This window comes from Euwallacea similis, chromosome 6 (assembly GCF_039881205.1).
Source record: "Euwallacea similis isolate ESF13 chromosome 6, ESF131.1, whole genome shotgun sequence".
Taxonomy (NCBI): Eukaryota; Metazoa; Arthropoda; class Insecta; order Coleoptera; family Curculionidae; genus Euwallacea; species Euwallacea similis.
In genome coordinates, this window is record NC_089614.1 from 1,701,284 (window position 1) to 1,722,138 (window position 20,855).

A 20,855-nucleotide genomic window follows, 5' to 3' on the forward strand; every position below is an offset into this window, starting at 1 on the left:
TTCACTGTGTATGTAACGAAGTGATATCCATCAGCTTAAGTCCACTCAAAAAGCACAGTTTTCTCCAATCCTTGGGGAAATCTTTGAGAATTTGTATTTCTACTCTGTGTCGACTACCCTCGACCCTTGGGAGGAGTCTATAGTAAATAGAGGCACTAAGAAAGGTGTCTAAAATATTTAAAAATCAAGTGTCGGGATTGATTACGGGGACTGACTATTTTTTGAGTAAGTTTTTTCATAGGTTTTTAACCAGTGACACGTAGCAGTTAAGTTTTTAATTTAATTTTTTTTAATTGTTGATATGTTTTATTTCACACGTTGTGTCTTTAAATGATTAAAACCTTATATTTCTTATGTGATTATAAGTGAACCAAAACAAACAGATTTAATCTGGAACTTAAGACGTTAGTCCTCCAAGTTAAGATTACATTCGATCCATGCACTAAGCTAATCTGGATTAACCTAAGCTCCTTCAGAATATGGAGAGGTGCATAATCCGCCGGATGTTCTATAATCCAAATCCGGTTTTGAAAACGTCTTAACTTGAAACTGCGTAACTATTGAATTTTTCAATATGCGTTTAATTTTATGGAAAATTTGTGAAATAATCTCAGAGTGTTAAATTCTACAGAACTTTGAAGAGCAATATTATGCCTTTGAGCATGATTTTTTTGAACATTGATTCTGGTTCAAAAGATGTAAGGTATTATCAGAAAATTGCACTTTTATAACAATTTTCTTCTTCAACATATAATTACAGATAGTTTGAATAAAAATATTTTCTTAAGTTACGAATCGACTGAATCAATTTTATTATTGAATGAATTATTATTGAACACATTTAATATTATTTACTGTAAGGAACACTTAGAAATTATTTTCTTCTCGATTTAAATTTCATCACTTGATTATTAACTGATCTTGACTTACTTACTTGGCTCCTTAACGTTCCTGACGATTTTACATAGTGTTTTTTTTTAAGTCTTTATATAAGGCATCATTTGCATCTATTCATAGCTGTCCCATCATTTTCTATTCCTCCTCTTCATATAGAATTATCATCCTCAAAGTGCAGTTTTTATTATGACAAAAGCACCCATCTTTAAGAAATTAATTACTATCGTCTAATTGTTCCTATGATTCAAATCACGTAATTTTTTATGCACGTCACAAGCTTTATATCAACAGTGATGCCATATCTTTTCACAATTAATACGTAGCAGGAATTTATCAGATATTGGTGCAAAGCTATCGGTATTTAGTAGTATTTATAAGTATTGTTAGATCTAGAGCAAATAATTATCACACCAATGAATAAAAAAGTTTTAAAAATAAAAAAATTAAATCAAACCAAAACGTCTACAAATTAAGCGGCAACCGTGTAAAAAATAGGGTAATATTTAGACATTCAAATATATCTTTATTCTTTTTTAGCACATTAAATTTATATCATTTGTCATTTTACGTAAGGCAACTCTCGGTCGTTATATTTTGCAACGGGAATAAAAAGTTACGTGATTTGAACCATATATAACTACTATCGCGGGGTCCTATGAAGCCAAAATTTATTTTTTAGTTAAATATTTAAAAAAATATATTTTATGACTTTGTATTGTATTCTCCACAAATATATTCATGCAGGGTTTTATTTTTAAATTATGCAGAATATATAAACACGCATTAATGAGGTTTTGTGGAAACACAAGTTAAAATACTGCCTAAAACAAAAAAGAAATAGAATAGTATATTTATCAATGTAAAACAATATGATAAAGATCTAGCTTTTACCTGTAATATTATGAAAACATATTATATCAATATAAACGTTACCAAAAATTATACGATATTATACAGGGTGATTACTTTTACAATGCTTTCCATTGAAATATCCGAAACGGTAACAGTTACAGGATTGGTTAAATTAGAAAAAACGTGCGCATTTTGATGCTCATTATGGAGTTGTTTCGATTTTAGATTTATCAGTGATGGTTCCTGAAATATTTGTAAAAAATTGAAAAATTGCTGTTAAAAAAATTATATCGGGAAAACTACCCATCCAATTTTGATGAAACTTGGGTTACTGACATTTTTTTGTTATGGCGCATCACATGACATTGACAGACCTTTTCTGCGCCTTCTAAATTTTGCTCACTGTCAATCAACTTTTCGTTGTGTGATGGACGCCATATTAGAATTTTATACTATGCTTCGCAAAGTACATTATTCTATTTTTCCCTATAAAAGCAACTTAATACGCAAAATTATTAACTGCTTTATTTAATTTGTTGTACAACAAATTTAAAACTACAAAAAATGTTCAAAATGGTTTTGCCTTTGCAATCATAATGTAATTAATGTTTTGGCTCAAGTAGAATACATAAAAAAACAAAAAGTTAATTATCAGTATGCAAAATCTAGAAGGCGCAGAAAAGGCCTGTCAATGTCATGTGAAGCGCCATAACAAGAAATGTCAATAACTGAAATTTCATCAAAATCTGATGGATAGTTTTTCTGGTAGAATTTTTTTAAAGCATTTTTTCAGCTTTTACGGATATTTTAGGAATCATGACAGATAAATCCAAAATCCAAATGGGGATCCATAATGAGCATCAAAATGCACAACTGTTTCCTAATTTAACCGATCCTGTAACTCTTACCGTTTTAGATATCTCAATGGTGAGCATTGAAAAAGTAACCAGCCTGTATAGTGTTTACCTATTCTTGTATAAGCTACAGCTAATTTGTTATAACAACTGCGTTTTTCACACACTTATATGTACAAATAGCATGATAAATCATGCAGATAAATTTCTGGAAAATTATAAACGTCAAATAACGTCATTGGAGTACTGCTAATTCTATCTCTCCACAGCCATGCTCGCACAATAACTAAAAATACTGACGTAACGGTTATTGTGGGGTTAAATCTGATATCAAAATCAAATTATTTTCACAAATGCACCTGAACAACTGAACAGCATACTAATCGACAGGCCAAAGAAAGAAAAGATATAAATCGGTAACCGTGCAAGTCCAACTATGAATCCGGTTTTCACAGGAATTTGAGGGCTGGGATCGAAATTGAGCACTGAACAATATTTACAGTTCAAATTTATCTCATAAAAATGGGTTTTTGTTATGTTGTACAATTTGAGAATCGATCTTAATTTGTTGAAAACATTTTTGATTATGTTTTCAAAAATTCGTGAATTTTGCGAAAATCGTAGTGGAAGATATCAAATTCATTTTAAACTAAATCAACTCGCTGGCGCCTCGAAAGTCATTAATGAAAGACCTGTGCTAATTTTGATTCTAACTAAGCATAATAATAATATTATTATAAATGTAATAAAAAGTAAAAATAAGGATCTATTGTAACCATTATACGGAATTAAATAATAAACGAGTAAGACCACATCAAAGTACGTTGGCCAAAACATTGATTCTCATTATATATAGTTAACCGCATTTTCTATTAATTTATTATCTTTCTAATTCTGACAGATTGCCAATTTATTACTTATATTCTATTTTTTCCAATGGGAACGTTTAGTGCGGTGTGAAAAATGATGTAAAAATTGGGGTAAAATTTAAAAAATCGGATATACAGTATTGGTCATAATTATTGCAACTTTTAAAATTGATTTATATTTCTGTTTAAATCGAAAGGATAAATGCGCCACATCTTTTATTGAACTACCTTTACTTATCAGAGAAAAGGAATGTACTATCTCTTCTTATATTCATTGGTATAAACAAATTGTGTTTCTATGCTGGCTAAAATTATTGCAACTAAATTATTTTGCTTAATTTATTAACTATAACAATGAAAAATGAAATAAATTTTTAATATTTAGTGTAATATCTTTTAGCCCTCACTACATCTGCCATTCTATTTGGCATAGAATTAATTAATTTCTCAATTATAGCTGGATCCATTTCTGACTAAGCTTTTGATAATAATTCGAATAGTTCCGTGACATTTTTAACTTTTCGGTCCGGAATTTTCTGGTCCAAGATTTCCCATAGGTTCTCAAATGGATTGAGATCAGGACTTTGGGACGGTCAATTCATAACAGGTATTTTTTGCTATTCTAACCACTGTTTGATCAATTTAAATGTATGCTTTGGATCGTTATCGTGTTGAAAGGTGAATTTAAGCGGCATGACCTCATTTGTATACGGTTCCAAGACGTTCCTCAAAATGTCTCTATACATAAACTTGTCCATTCTTCTCTCAATTTTTTGTAGAGAACCCATACCAAATGACGAAAAGCACCCTCAAACCATTACAGATCCTCCGCCATGTTTCATAGTGGGACAAGTGTATTTTTGATCCAATCTGTGGCCTTTAGGTCGCCTTACGTGAATCACGCCATCACGTCTAAATAAATTAAACTTAGACTCGTCACTAAATACGACCCTTTTCCAATCATTTGGTGTCCAGTGAATGTGGTTTTGAGCGAACTCGAGCCTGACTTTAATGTTCTTGAGAGCAAAGGCTGTTTGGCAGGTCTATAACTATTTAAGCCATTTTCACAGTCTTTACATTATTGTTCGACTTGAAAGGCCAGATGATCCTGCTTGGTCGATTTCACCCAGGATTTTCGTTGAAGACAGGAAAGGACTTCTTTTCGCAACATTTAAAATCTTTCGGTTCAATTGCTTGAAGGACTTTCTTGGTCTACCAGTGTTTTTAATGGCATTATTATATATTACCAGTACGAACTAATTTTTTGATGATTCCCGACAGTGTCGATTTATGAAGTTGTAAATTTCTCGCTATTTTGACTTGCCGTATGCCAATCTTATAACAATTAATTACTCTGCTTCTAATGTTACCACTATACGTTTCACTTCGAGCCACGATAGAAAATTCACTAAATAATAGTCGAATTGAAAACAAAAACTGAGGAGCAAAATTTTCTCAAAACAACAGGACAAAATAGATAGTTGCAATAATTTTAGCCAGCGTAGAAACACAATTTGTTTATACCGGTGAAAATAAGAAGAGATAATACATTCCTTTTCTCTGATAAGTATGATAAAGATAGTTCAATAAAGGATGTACGTACAGGATGGCGCATTTCTCCTTTCGATTTAAACAAAAATATAAATCAATTTTAAAAGTTGCAATAATTATGGCCAATACTGTATGAATCAATCAGTATAACCAATATTCTCGCAGTTTACTCAAAATCAGTTCTCCTTGTTACTATTTTCTTCCACTTTTAGGTAGGAAAATGTTAAGTGAAAAATTCAATTCAACGATCCGGCATTTGAATTCTAATCTTCTTGTTTCCTTGATTCGATTCATCCCACAAGCAAAATGATAAGTAAAATTCCGAGATCCCCTAAAGTCGATAAGGAACGTTCGAACTGTTATTGCTCTAAGAAATCAGATATTCACGAGTCGACTTGTGTCTATCCACCGTTCGGCATAAATCGAACCAAAGAAAAGTAGGTTTCCATTTAGACTGGAATACATCCCGTTGAATGAATTTGGAAAGGTTTTTCCTAACGATGTTTACGCTCTGAAAGACTGACATATGAAGCTAAACTCAACTAGCTATTAGCTGCCTTTTTAGTGTAATAACCATAAGTAGAGGGTGGGGCAGTGAAATTGCGCACTATTCTTAGTTTAAAACTAACTGAGAATAACTACTTTACTAAGAGCTTGGATGAAAACCCTTGTTAATGTTGGGGTGTTACCGTTTTCAGCAGAGATGAAAAATTAGTAAAAAATAGAAAGTAACAGATTAAAAGTGTAAGAATTTTGAATTATACAGGGTGTTACAGAATGTTGTGAGGAAAATTTAAGGACAGATTGTACATCTATGAATATGAAGAAAAGCTCACATAAACATGGGTCCTAAAATGCTCCGTTTTTAAAGCACTTACATCAGTGGCGTTCGTGCCGGTAAGTCTTTATGTTTAGCGAGAAAAACTGTACGCTACTAATTTTTGCAAAAACCATAAGACCATAAAGACTTCCCGGCACGAACGTCACTGTTGTAAGTGCTTTAGAAGACAATTTTGTACATGTAATTGTGACCTTTAATGATACATTTGCGTGTACCAGAACTCATCTTAATATTTCAACGGGTTTTCAATAAATATAAAATAAACTATTAAAGATGGAAAAGTTAAAACGCCCCGTATCATGAAAACGGAACATTTCCGGACTTTATATGAACTTTTTTTTATATTTGTAATGTACAAGGTGTTTCAATTGGGAATGTTTCGACAAGAAAAACTTATTTCCTGAATAGATAGAAAAAAACTGATTTAGGTGCTACGGACCTGATTTTTGAGAAATGTTTAATATAAAAAATTATTTCTCCATATCGTCACAGTCCACTAAAATATAGAAAGTTTTTCGATTTTTGACCATTTTGAAAATCGCCAACAACTTTCTTGTTTATTAAAATATTGGAATTGCATACAAACATCATTATATCACTTTTTTGAGAGGAATCTAATGAAATACTCAAATTTTCTCTGGTGTTCACTGTTTTCCTACAAATTGCTATAATTTCATTTTTTATAATATAAATCATACGTGGCCATGGCTTAACAAAATAGACAATTTTAAACCCATTTCAACGATATATATGTATAACTTTAATATTTATTATGGAAAATAAGGGAAATACAACGTATTAATTATTTTGACGTAAGTTGGCTATGAAAATTGCTATCAAAACACTCCAAATTGAAACACCCTATACAATCTATCATTAAATTTTCCTCACAACATTCTGTCACACCCCATAGAGAACGTGTGAAACACTCTATTTTTTTAGTTCAATTTTACTTAATGGCAAAATGATGAAGCACCAAGTGTTTGTACGATTTTTTTACTAATTGTAACATCAATCATTTACCTTAAATCGACATTTGTGAAATGAACACATTACTCACCTTATGATGAAGCAATTGCTCAACGAATGAGATGAGTGTTTACCATCCATACAGTTTAGTTCCGTGATTTTTCCTTTTTCTAAAAATTTAGGTGACAAATTTATCACCCCAACGTTAACAAGGGTTCTTTTCGTTCGAGCTTGAGTCGTCTTTTTTACTTTTGATTAAAGAATAGCTGAGGGCCTTTCTTTCATTTTGAACTTCTTAATATGAACTTTTTCAATAGGAAGAAGACCTCCCTACATGAAATCTTTTTATCGAAAAGAAATTTAGGCAATGTGGCCAAAAAATAGCCAGCATTTTAATTTCCGGCATGCTAATACCACAGTACTGCTTTCTGGATTGAGGCTTCAACCAAGGTCAAAGTTCAGTCTTTGCAATCCTGCAATTAATCATGAATTTCCAATATGTGCTCCCTTAAAATTAGTCTATATTTTGATTAATATTTAACGTAAAAAACTTTTATATTTCATTACAGGCAGAATTTTCCATGTACCCTTTTGTGTATTTTAACAATTTGCGTAGTAGCAATTTCCACACAAAAATATTACATGTTGCTGAGTAATTATTCTACGTCACGCAGATACTTTGCTTTTAAATTAAATCGAATTTACATCAGGTTAATTTTCCTGATGTAATTGCAACCTTGCCAAACCACCGGTGGCTTATTTTATTTCTTGTTGTGCTCTGGTTACAACTTATCAGCATTTGTTGAGGTTCTCAGACATTTAGTTCAATGAAATCCAAAAATAGCTGCTTCATGAAATATTTCTGGATTAAACCTTTAGGGTTGATTTGCTGTGAAATCGATGACAATAACTGTTCGATAATGATATGGGAAGCTCCGTATAAGACCTTTTCTTGGTTACTAATACTCAAATCACACGGGGAAAGTTCCTTGATGGTTACCGAATCGCATAACTATTGTTCTTGTTTTCGATTACTCATAAATACAACGTGGCAGAAAACGACACGCAATATTAAAGGAATCGATGGGGTACAAACCTTTCTAGGCCTCGAGGGAGAAATTGATACTGATTTATGTCCTAGAAACTCCATTTTGCTAAGTACAAATTTTGTATTGTGAGCTTTAGCCATCAAAATGTGTTATTGAAGCCAGTCAAAATGTAAATTTAATGAGTATAATGAATAATGTTTGATTTTAATAATGGAAATGGGACTACTTTGTACAATAAATGCATAAACTAACAATTATCATTAAGTTAACTAAAAATGGATTGCAGTAGGTCTAGGGAAACAACTTTTTAGATACTCCTAGAATGCTAAAAATTACTTATACGGTATGTTTTTTAAGTGTGCCTACCATTGCTATCTCCGAAATGGTGAGAGTTACAAGGGGTGATAGTGAAAAGAAGGATCTGGAATTTGTATAAAATGGAAGTACCAACCGACACTACATTATACAACGATAGATTTTCAAATAAGTAATTAATGCAGTTTTAGCGAATATTTTCTTGAAAATCGAAAAAAAATTTTTTTTGCTGCATACATTCGTTTGAAAACTTACATTAATTGTTCAAAAAAGTGTAAAAGGTACTCCCATAGCTAGATCGCCTTATATAAAATCCAAAGGTTTAGTTGATTGGTTTTTGCCACAAATGACTAACCTGAGAATTTAGTATAGTTCTCAGTGGGAATATATTAATTAAAGGAATCTTCGGACATTTATTACTTCTTTTCGTCATATTTAAAATTCTTTCATATCATGTCCCTCTATCCTCTATTAATTTCAGGGTTTACGATCAGAATGACTTACAAAAATGCAACTTTGGACATCAGCAAGGCTTATTTAACTAATCTGAGCGAAAAGGGATACTTTATCACACGCTAATTGCAGTTGAACGATCGATGCGAAACGGAGTTCGGTCACCATTTAAGTGTCGAGTACTTAAAGTCTTCAGTCAATGTCAATTGAATGACTGCACACAAACATTTTGGTTGTTGACGCATGTCGTTTTGTTACGCGTGCTGTCAAATTTTTTGATATGTACAGTAAAGTGCTACTTCCATTTGACAAGTGCGTGCGGCAAAGCCCCTTTACCACACAGCCGTAGGAAAAATGATTACTATTTCTGCAAAATCGTTGTCATCTGTTTCTGCAACCATTTAACCCAAATATTCGCGATGTGCGTGACAATCGCTTCGAATGGCCTCCCAAATCTCACCCCGTGCCGGATTAATTTTCCAGTTTTCGGTTTACTCTTGAGTGATGTTTATTAAACAATAGTATTAAACCCCCAAGTCGTCTCCCTCAATTACCCCACAAGGGTGGCTTTTTCGTGTCGAGGCCCGTTCTATTTTTAAACGCCACTTTCAAAATTCTATGAATAATAACGCTGTAGTGCTTGTAATGTTTCAAAGTGGGGTGCAGAACTTTAGATTGATAGTCAACCAACATAATGCTTATTTTTACATAAGTATAAACGGGTAAATCGATATTTTTTGTTTATGTTGCCAGCGTTTTTTATATGCGTAGGGAGAAGGGCTGGCTCATTTACTTCAAACGTCTGTTTGGGAGTGGTTGTTCTATTTAGAAACCCTGGAGCCACATAAATAACTTTAGCGGCCGTTTTTTTGGTAGGTCGTTTCTTGAAAGGCACATTGCCAAAGTCGAACTGATTGTATGTGTGTAATTATTGACTTCAATTTATTAAAGACAAAGTCTAAAACTATTTTTAGCTAAAAATATACTCCAAAGCTCAATAAAATAACGTTGTAAATTTGGCACTTGGCATCGGCAAAACGTTTCTATTTGAAGTAGTAGTACAAACAACTATGCAAACAATAGATTTGGGGCCAGGTTGTTTCACTGCAAAACGTGATACTTATTTGTTTAACTTAGCTTCAAGTTTGGCTATAAATTTCCTGTTATACGTTCAAATATGCAATTTTTTAAACTTCATAAGAAATCACTTTAATTTTTCAAAGGCGAAAGGTTCTGCGCTCTGCAGTACGATAAAGAATGAATCAGCAAAATTATTACATCAGGGCTACTTCGGGGACTACGTCTTCTTAGCACGTAATAAAGACCACCAGGGTTGTTCTTTTAATATAAGCCCATAGTGTACTTTAACACATTTACGTGAAGAAACTGCCCAAAGAGGGTAAAAGAGAATTGATTAATCTGCCTTTTTATGTAGCCGCAAGAGGTGGTATAATCTAATAAAGTTTACGAAAAATATATGACGGCCAAAAACATAGCTACATATATTGTATAAGGTCATCAGGACATTTTTTAAAAGTAATGCATAAAATTGCCGAAAATCACGCAGTTTGTTGCGAAGGAACTGTTTGAATGTATTTTTGTTGTTATTGGGTCTTTTTGTCTCTTAGAGACGTGCTTAACTAATTTTAAATAACCTTTTTTTAACTTTGAACCCCGGTACGATCCTGTATTATGGATTATGGTGTGCGCGCATTAAACTCATTATAGGTATGAGATGTTTCTTTTCATTACGCAATGAAGTAAAAAAGAAAATCAAAGTTCAAAGAAAAATAGGCAAAAAAGCTTTTTTTGGAAAAAAGGGCATAAACAAAAAATATTGATCATCGACTTTTTTTAACAGATGCGATTACTATAATTATTAAAGATATAATTAATTGCAACTTAGGCAGACCAGTTGGTCGATAGCCTGCTTCTTATGAAATAAAGATTTTCTCTCTCTCTCTCCCTCTCCCTCTCCCTCTCCCTCTCCCGCTCCCTCTCCCTCTCCCTCTCCCTCTCCCTCTCCCTCCCCTCCCCCTCTCCCTCTCCCTCTCCCTCTCCCTCTCCCTCTCCCTCTCCCTCTCCCTCTCCCTCTCCCTCTCCCTCTCCCTCTCCCTCTCCCTCTCCCTCTCCCTCTCCCTCTCCCTCTCCCTCTCCCTCCCCCTCTCTCTCCCTCTCTCTCCCTCTCCCTCTCTCTCTCTCTCTTTCTCTCTATCTCTCTCCCTCTCTCTCCCTCTCCCTCTCTCTCTCTCTCTTTCTCTCTATCTCTCTCTCTCTCTATCTTAATCATGAAATTTTCGAGCCCGAAATAGCGGAACACGTACACTTTCGATTTTTGTTTTTAGAAAAAAATTCAGGTGTTAGACGAATTTTTTTTTCAAAATCCCTTTTGATGTAAAACAGTTCAGAGCATCAACATTCTTAAAAGTATTGAAGTTATCGCCACTGATAAAAAAAAGTTATGTCGGTTTTTTTTGTAGTACAGTAAGACACAGGTGATATACCTTGACACAGATATTGTAAATGAACTTATCGTACCCAAAAACCACTCTAGGAGCAAATTCAAGTTTATAAATTAGAAATTATGAGATTTATTTTCAGTTTACAGAATTAAAAAAGTATTTGTAGAATGAAAGCAACCTTTTTATAAGGCAAGTTTAGCTGAATCGCTCTATTTTTTGCTCTTTAACACACAATATTCATTTGTACCGTTGTTTCTGGGACGCACTGTATATCTCCAATTAACCACGTGCTTTCATGGGTTTGTCTATTTCCACAAATTACAAATTGCCTCACACCATCGTTTTATTTAACTAAAACTGAAATTTAAGCGTTGGATTTGACAAATATTCTATTATTTATTTATCGCTTACGCTCTAACTATAGGGGTAACTATATAGGTGAAATTTAAATCAAAGATATTCAACGGCGGTATATTATGACGTACATGGTCGTTAGGATTTTTTATGGTAAAATTTGCTGTGTCTCTATCCATTAATGATAACATAATATTTTAGACCCTCGATTAAAAATTCTCAGAACAGAACCGGATATTTTAATCATGTTGCGAAAACTTAAGTGCCTTGACATAATTCGAAGCTTTCAGTCGCGCTTTATTGCCTCAAATAAGTTGTTAAACTTTGGTTCTGGTTATTTATGAAAAGCCCATTAAATACCTCTTCTAATTTTAATAACATCGAAACTTTTGACACACATTTTCGGTGATCGAGTGCTAAATTTGTGAGGTCTAAATTGATAAATGAATGCAAAATAAAAATTCTTACCTTAATATTTCTTAGACAATTTCAACGTCTCTTTCAGCAGTACTAATTGGCAATTTATTTTAAAAATCAGTTTCAATTTATTCCCCCTACATTAGCCAGGAGCAGTATTGTCGGATAAACGAATTCAAATAACGTGCTTCGTATTCTACTTTGAAATGTAGATGGTGACTCGCCATCAATCCATCTTATTTATTAGCCATTATTCAATTTTTCTACTGCCATTCTCCGAAATGGTAAGGCAATGATCGATTATTCATTTGGGTAGCTTATACATACGACCATCTACAGCCATGCAGGCTGGGTTAATATTATATAAAGATTATGTGTGCATAACTTACAATTCCGCACGAATACATGTGGCAGGAAAATCGATGCCTGTTTCAAAATTAACTGCATACAATGCATGGACGTGCCCTTTTCCCATGCCCTAAGCTATTAACTTGTTCCCTTCATCTTTACGAGCATTATTTGTGCCTTAATCAGTTTGGAAGGAAAGATTTAATATCTTAGTGCCTCTAGAGGACATCGTTATTTGAATTTTCTGGATAATATTCGCTGACATATCCCGTTATTACAAGGCGATGGAGTGTAAGACATAGTCGATTCCGGTTTTATTATTGCGAAGAACGGCGTCTTGTTTTGGGAGTAAATGGCTTTAGTATGTTAATAAAAGAGGAAATGTCTCAAACTTAGAGTTGGCGTTTTTAATAAAATTTACGTTCAAAAAGCTAGGGAGCTTTGAAGACTGCATAGCTGGCGTATAAGACTTTGTTGTTTCTAGTTTTATACAATTTTCCGACATAAAACTGCGTGGGGCTTTAAGGATTAATTTTTTAATTTAGAAAAGAAACTGAAGTTTCAAAATTCAATTAATTTAGCAGGAAATATTATTTCCTTTTTAGCCAGAACGAAGGAAAATACGAAATTTGTTATTTCAGCCAGTCTGTCTTTACTTTCCCTATAGCTGTAGCGCCAGTATCAGTAGCTGAATGAACTTGGAGAATCTCTTTATTGTCAAGAGATTTATGATTTCACCATTGAAGTGTTTCTAATATGGGATTGGAAGTACTTAGAACTCCAAGATAATCCACAACTTCTTTAGGATCGATACTTAAGTTTCTCAGAGAAACTATAATGTGGCAATAGCATACACGGCCGAAGTGAAATATTTTGGTCCAACCCTGGACAACTCCTGGAAAATACTTCCTGGTGTACAACTTTGCTTCAGCCGTTTTTTTTCCGAATTTCGCGATTTTATTGTAAAAAACTAATTATACCTTTAGGATCCAAAGTATTGTCCATCGCTGGCCACTACTTTCTCCCATCTTTCGGGCAGCATACGAATCCCGTGTTGAAAAAATTGGACATCTTTTGAAGCGATCCACGATTCTATCCAATTTCTTACTTCTTCATAAGACCGGAAGTGTTGGTCAGCTAGCCCATGTGCCATGGATCGAAACAAGTGATAATCAGAAGGAGCTAGGTCAGGAGAATATGGCGGGTGGGGTAGGACTTCCCATTTCAATGTTTCCAAGTATTTCTTGACCACTTGCGCAACATGGGGTCGAGCATTATCGTGCTGCAAAATCACTTTATCATGTCTCTCGTTGTATTGCAGCCGTTTCTTTTTCAATGCTCGGCTCAAACGCATTAATTGGGTTCGATAAAGAGCACCTGTGATTGTTTCAGTTGGTTGTAACAGCTCATAATATATTACGCCGAGTTGATCCCACCAAATACAGAGCATGATTTTGGAACCATGAATAGACGGTTTGGCCGTCGACGTGGAAGCATGGCCGGGATATCCCCAAGTCTTTTTGCGTTTGGGATTATCGTAATGAACCCATTTCTCGTCCCCAGTCACAATACGATGCAGAAATCCCTTCCGTCTTTGCCTTGCAAGCAACTGTTCACAAGCGAACAGACGCCTGTCAATATCTCTTGGTTTCAACTCGTACGGCACCCAATATCCTTGCTTCTGAATCATTCCCATGTCTTTGAGGCGTTTTGAGATTGTTTGTTGAGTCACTCCCAATGATTGTGCCAATTCTTGTTGACTTTGACACGAGTCTTCGTCAAGTAATGCTTCCAAGTTCGCATCTTGGAAAACCTTCTTTCTTCCACCGCTATGTTGGTCTTCGACGTGAAAATCACCGTTCTTGAAGCGCTGAAACCACTCACGACATGTCCTTTCACTAATAGTGGCTTCCCCATAAGTATCTGAGAGCATTCGATGAGCCTCAGCAGCAGATTTCTTCATATTGAAGCAGAAAAGTAAAACCTCCCGCAAATGACGAGAATTTGGCTCGTACACTGACATTTTCAATTGCGAATAACTTTATGATGAAGACACAAATAGACTAATATTTTTATGAGGTTATGTTAACAGGTGCCCAAGGCTCCTGCATGCCCACATGGGGTTATTTATTTCGATCATTACTTACCGCTACATACATCTATTCAAAAACGGCGGAAGCAAAGTTGTACACCTAATATAATATCTCTGCAAGTTTCATTAAAGAACTGCCTCTGACTTCCCATTTCTTATCTGGAACTTGTTAGTTGGGCAGGTCTACTAAAAGTCGCAATTCTCAAAACTTCTTTCAATTGCATTTTCTCGTGAGACACGAGATTCCATACCTACGACACTGTCTTTTCAAGTATCTGTCCATTGATCAATAAATTTTACTGTTCATGAGAGATTCTTGAAGAATTTTGAATCCGATCTTCATTATTACGAATGGTTCGGTTAACTGGCATTAAATTCTTAAAAGATTTCCATTTTCTTGTGGGCATTTCCACACCATTTTTCGTCAATCCAGCTGCAAATGTTCCTGAGAAAATTTTTCATCCCCAAACTCACGAGATGCGGCAAATTTACGGACATAGTTACAATTTTTCAGAAGTGGCCAATTTCATAAGATTTGATAAATGCACTCTCATTTCTAGGTTGCAGTTCTAGTACGCCACTGTTTCTCAACCAATCAAGCTGCAAATGTTTGTGTGTATCACGATAATTGAAGGGGTTTCAAATCTGAAATTAATTGATGCAGTTTTAATGCCTCCATTGCCATTGAGTGATAACGTCTTGGATCATAAAATTTTTGCGAATCTTCTATTTCAATGAGGTCTGGTAAACATGCAAATTTACGTCACCAAATTCTCTTTTTTTGCCTTTAAGAATTGGTTCATTACATAATGGTACCTTTATCAATTATATATCTTACACAGGGTGTCCCAGAATATGTAGGCAACCTCTCGGATTTATTAAAAATGCATCAAAATAATATGAAAAGTTGGCATAAAAGTGTTTTCTACAGACTTTCCCTACAGATATACAGGCTTCTAAAGAACGCCTCTGGGAATCAATTTTTCTTGAATAAGTTTTAACATACTTAGTGTAATTAAATAATTTTTCAATATGATGGATGTCAACTGAAGTTCCTTAAAATAGTACCATTTAAACATATTTAACTTGTTTGGTTTGCCAAGAACGGACCAGCTTTAACACAAAAATCATAGCTTTTTTACACCCTGTATCATTAAAGACATCAAAATAACTTTTTTACATAGCCTCTACCTAAGATTAAAAAAGGCATTCTTGCTCATTATGGGAAAAATGAACCGTTTTCGAGAAAGAAGAATTTTTACCGAATATGGTTTGTGTGCTAGGGTCAGTTAATAATTTACAGTCTTAAATTTTGCAAAAAAAATATTAGACAATAGGGAAAACTTATTGAAAAAAAATTGTCTTCATTGTAAGGAAATAAGAAACAATTTTGGAACATTGTGGAGAGTCCAACAATTCTTCTAATTCTTAGAACCAGGAAATGTATACGATCAATAGGAGCCTGTATTGAACAAACATACAAAATTATCTGATGAAAAGCGTATTCGATAAAAAATGTTTTTTCTCGAAAACGATTAATTTTTTGCGATAACGAGCAGAAATACCTTTTTTTAGTCTAAAGTAAAGGCTATCTAAAAAGGTTATTTTGATGCCTTTATTGATACAAGGTGTAGAAAAATTATTATTTCTGTTTTAAAGCTGGTGCGTTCCTTACAAAGTAAACAAGTCAAACGTGTTCAGTTTAAAGGAATGTGTTCAATTTTAAGGAACCGCATCTAACATCCATCACACTAAAAAAAATTTAATTATCCTAAATTATTTAAAACTTATTTAAGAAAAGCTAATTTTTATAGGCGTCCTTCAGGAGTTTATATTAGGTCGTATAGTATGACATGAGTAGAATTGAATTGAAGCTTTAGTCATTTTTTTTTCATATGAAATGTTTTTATTGTCAATCGAAATATGCACCACCATTATCAATACACTTCTGCCATTTAACGGGAAGTTCATTGATTCCCCTGCTGTAAAAGCCTGCAGGCCGGGAGTCGATAAACTCTTGGAAGGCAGCTTTGACAGCCTCGTCGGAGTTGAATGTTTTCCCTACCAAGAAGTTATCCAAATTTTGAAAGAAGTGGTAATCAGTGGGTGTTAAGTCGGGTGAATACGGTGGATGACGAAGAGTTTCCAATTCCAACTCCTGTAGCTTGGCCAAGGTGACTTGTGCGGTGTGTGGCCGAGCGTTGTCGTGCAACAATAGCGGTGCGCTTCGATTGACTAATCTTGGCTGCTTAACAGTCAGTTGCCTGATCATTTCGGTCAGTTGTCGGCAGTAGACATCAGCCGTAATCGATTCACCAGGTTTCATGAAGCTGTGATGGATGACACCTGCGTTGGACCACCAAACGGACACCATAAGCTTCTTTTGATGAAGATTTTTTTTCGCACAATGTTTTGGTGGTTCATCTTGATCCAACCACTGCGATGAACGTCTGGTATTGTCATATAGGATCCATTTCTCATCACAAGTAACAATCCGATTCAAAAATGGATCGTTATTATACCGGCACAACAAAGAAACACAAGCTTCGAGACGTCGTTCTTTCTGTATGTCGCTCAACTCATGCGGTACCCACTTGTCCAGCTTTTTCACCTTACCAATTTCAGCCAAATGAGTCAATATTGTTTTTTTGGTTACACTGAATATTAGCGATAATTCATTTGCACTTTGACGTGGATTCGCTTCCACCACGGCCTTCAGATAATCATTATCCACTTGAGTTTCAGGTCGTCCACGTGGTTCATTTGTTTAGGTTAGTTCAGGTCAAAATTGCCAGAACGAAATTTCATGAACCAACGAGATACTGTTTGCTGTGAAGTGACTTCAGTACCAAACACATCATTAATATTGCGAGCCGTCTGGCTGTTGTGGTTCCACGGTGGAACTCATATTTCATTAACACGCGAATTTCACTATTTTGCATGGCTGCACAAAAATTTTTATAAAAATAAAAGTTTTCAATAATTTTTAACACTTTAAACTCTGATCGAAAGAGGAAGAATGTGCCTTTTCCACATAAAAAAGTCAAGTCCAAATATAGATTTAGAGTGAAGTTATTCGCAGTTGAATGTGGCATTTCGAGAATCTACTCATTTCATACTACACGACCTAATATATCTGTAGGGAGGGTCTGCAGAAAAGACTTCTATAGGAACTTGTCATATTAATTTGATGCATTTTCTATGAATCCGAGAGATTGCCCACATATTCAGGGACACTCTGTATATTCTACTGTTAGAATGAGAAATAAAATTTGGTTTATTTTCAATCTCAAACCAGTTTGCACCAGCTGTAGAATCCCATTAATTTCCATCATTCACTGTAGTCCACAAATTTCTTTGAAATTATGTAAAAATATAGTCCGAAGCCTGCGTTTCTTAAAACTCACAACACCAGTTTAATTAATGTTGGTGCAAAGGGGAGGTAGATGGGATTCAAGTTAATTAGGATGAAAGAATCTGCTGAACATAAAGGATGAAGACAATCTAGAAAAATACATTGCAGGATTTACCTCTTTTCAAAAATCCGAAGGATAACACTAGGTATTGATAGCCAAATCTAAACCTCTCACTGACCATAGATAAAATAAACCCCCTCATTAAAATGCTATCGGTTCCTTGTAAATTTAATCCAAGGAGCTTTTTATCTTGGACACTGGCCAAAATGGATTGCAAAACAGGTTTACGTACCTACTTATTTATTATCATGTCAATGTCTTGAATTTTACTGAACAATTTCAGCAGGTACGTAAATAATTTCAATATGCATTTGCATACCTACTTTTGTTCCAACTTTTTGGAAGAGCAATTATTAGTTAGGGTTAGAACAGCAGAGCTGAAAAGCTCTTTTTGGGAACAAATATATTGCAATGGTTGAAATGCAATACCCGGTAGTATAACAAACACATGAAGAAGTTTATTTATTTTTGTCATTGAACAAACTCATTAAAGTTGTTTCGTCAAACGTATTTATTGGTCTATGTTCAACAACAACCTCAAACAATGGATTTTCGATCAAAAATATACACGTCTTTTCGGAGAAGACCACAAAGACAGTATTGTGCCGAAAATTGATTATTGACTGAGCTTACTTACTGATACATCCCTTATGAAAAGGCTTTAGTGGTAGGTATTGAACGTAATCAAATTTACATGCTACTGGGGACTCAATTCACTCTATAACTTTCAGCACGCCTCTGCTAGATTAGGTTGTAAAAGTTTGCGCCGTCCTCTTCGTATTGAGTTGGAAAGTTTAAACCAATTTTCTAAATCAACTTCGCGATTTACGTAATTTTGGTAAAGTGTGTTGAAATAAATGGTGTTATCGAAATGAGGTAATGACCTGAAGAGGGCTTAGATATTAGTTTTCCTTCGTGCAAATACGATTGCCTTGCCTTACGATTGTTAGCGTCTTTCTTAGTTTATGTCGCCGGGCGAAGTTTGTCTTGAAATAAGACGATTCTTCTATATGATAGGACTTTTATATGATTGCTAAGTGCGACATATCAGCTATGTACAGGGTATTCGTTGCTGGGGATCTCGGTAACGATAAAAGATATGAGGTCGGTTCAATTGGGGCACAATTGTGCTGTTTGAGTTCAAAAACGTACCTTTTTAAAATTTGAAAAATTCCGATGACTGTGGGAGATATTCGAAAAATAACTCTCCTTGCGAGGTCCGAAAGTGCGAGATACTTTTTGAGAAAACAGAATTTTTGATATTTCCACCGACCTTCCTCCTTTCTTTTATAATTCCCGAGATCCGGATGTTGGAGTTCCAGAAACGGACACCCTGTATATCATTTTTAACGGTCGGTTTCTTGTTTCCTTTTTGTGTCGATGTTTTAACGAAGTCTGGAATCTTTATGCAGGCTTTTAGATGCCATAAACGATTTTCTATTATAGAGCAAATTTCGAACATTTCCATAATTTTTAAATAATTAAGCAAATTCATTTCTGAAAAAGATGCTGAGGGATTAACCACATTTTCACGTCTGCATTGTAAGCAATAATGGACCAGTGCAATAAATTTTAGTAGCTACAACTTTCATTACCTCACAATGCATTGATAAAGATTATTTCTTGCAAGGGAGTATGTCGTGTAAATATTCAAAAATGCCACGTAGGTGTCAACAATAATCCATGTGAAATCATGAGGTAAAAATACCAACATTACCATCACAATCTAAAGTAGGGTATACATAATTTAGAACGCGGTCAATATTTCCAAGATAAAATTGCTAGGCATGCCTTCATTCTAGAGAAGTTTAAAGACGTCGGGCGTCTCGATGGCGCCCGACGCCCCTATTTCCTTTTTTCCAACTTTCTCAAAGTGGTAAGTATGTAGGGATCTCTGATTTCTTTCTAAATATTTTATATGAGTCGCATAAAGTTCGTGGTATAGTCAGGGATTCGTCGCCCATGCATCAGGTTAGTTGTCCAAGTCGTTGGAGGACTATTAATCTCTCATGTCCATCTAGATTTGTCTTTGTCGTTAAATAATTACAAGTACATAAACTGAGGGATTAGAGTTATTCAATTTTAAATCCATTAAGCTAGATTCATTAGATTCGCATAAATATGCATTCGTCTTAACCGAGTTATTCGGTTGGGTAATTAATAACCGAAGTCACCGATCCCAGATTGCTTGCTAAGATGCTTAGACGACATTTGCAGTGGAAGTCATCAAAGCATCTATTATAAGGTAATTTCAATTTATTTACTAAAATAATTTTTAATTACTTTCTTTTTCTTTTTTAGTTTTATAACAATTGTTAACTTCAGTTCTAATAGTGTTTATCTTGAATTCCCATGTCTGTTCTTCAGCCAGATGCACGAAAATACATCAAGTCCTAGGAATATGAACGCATATGGGGCTTTCATCATATAAACGTAGACAATTAGTCAAGTCGGAGATATAGTGAAGTATAATTAGCCTCTGACAGTTGTAATTTCATTAAGTCTGAAAACATCCCAAAATTTAGCTATTTGAGTAATTAGACCTGACAAAATTCGCATGCCAAACAGGAAACTGAGAATTCCATGTATTACTTGAAAATTGCTTGATAATATCTCATGTGCAGTTCTATTATTATAAAAACTGTATTTACTGTATGTGGCTTCAGTAGATTTAGTATTCGGAGGGACTAATCTATCGAATCCTTAATTACCAGTTTGAATGATACACAATATCCCTAATCCAGTTACATTAGGGCGAAGAGCCCCTTGGAAACTACCGACCCATAGCGCTTTTTCTCTCAACGTCAAAAATAATCGAGAAACTTGCAAAGAGAAGAATGATGACATTTTTACTTCGGCATGATATTTTGATCAAAGGGGGTACTAATGATGCGATATTTGCCCTGTTGGAGAGCCTCTACTTAAGGATGAATGATGGTGATTTTGCGGCATTTTACGGCATTTCCAAGGCGTTCGACTGCATCAGCTACTTTGTTTTGTTGCAAAAATTGAGGACGGTGTATGTGGGAAGCGACCAGATCTCCTCTCAAAGAAAC

At 34.6% G+C, this 20,855-nt stretch overlaps 1 protein-coding gene across 17 annotated transcripts in view; it reads right to left on the bottom strand.

Annotated features, from left to right (window-relative positions):
* Positions 1 to 20,855, bottom strand: part of pHCl-1 (pH-sensitive chloride channel 1) — a 61,560-nt gene that overhangs the window by 34,606 nt on the left and 6,099 nt on the right. The window contains exon 1 of one of the 17 annotated variants that reach the window (XM_066391046.1): positions 11,935 to 12,068. The exons of the other annotated variants lie outside the window; for them this stretch is intronic. The gene's annotated coding sequence lies outside the window, so the exon portion shown is untranslated. Of the gene's footprint in view, positions 1 to 11,934; positions 12,069 to 20,855 lie in introns of those variants that run through there. 17 annotated transcript variants of the gene reach the window in all.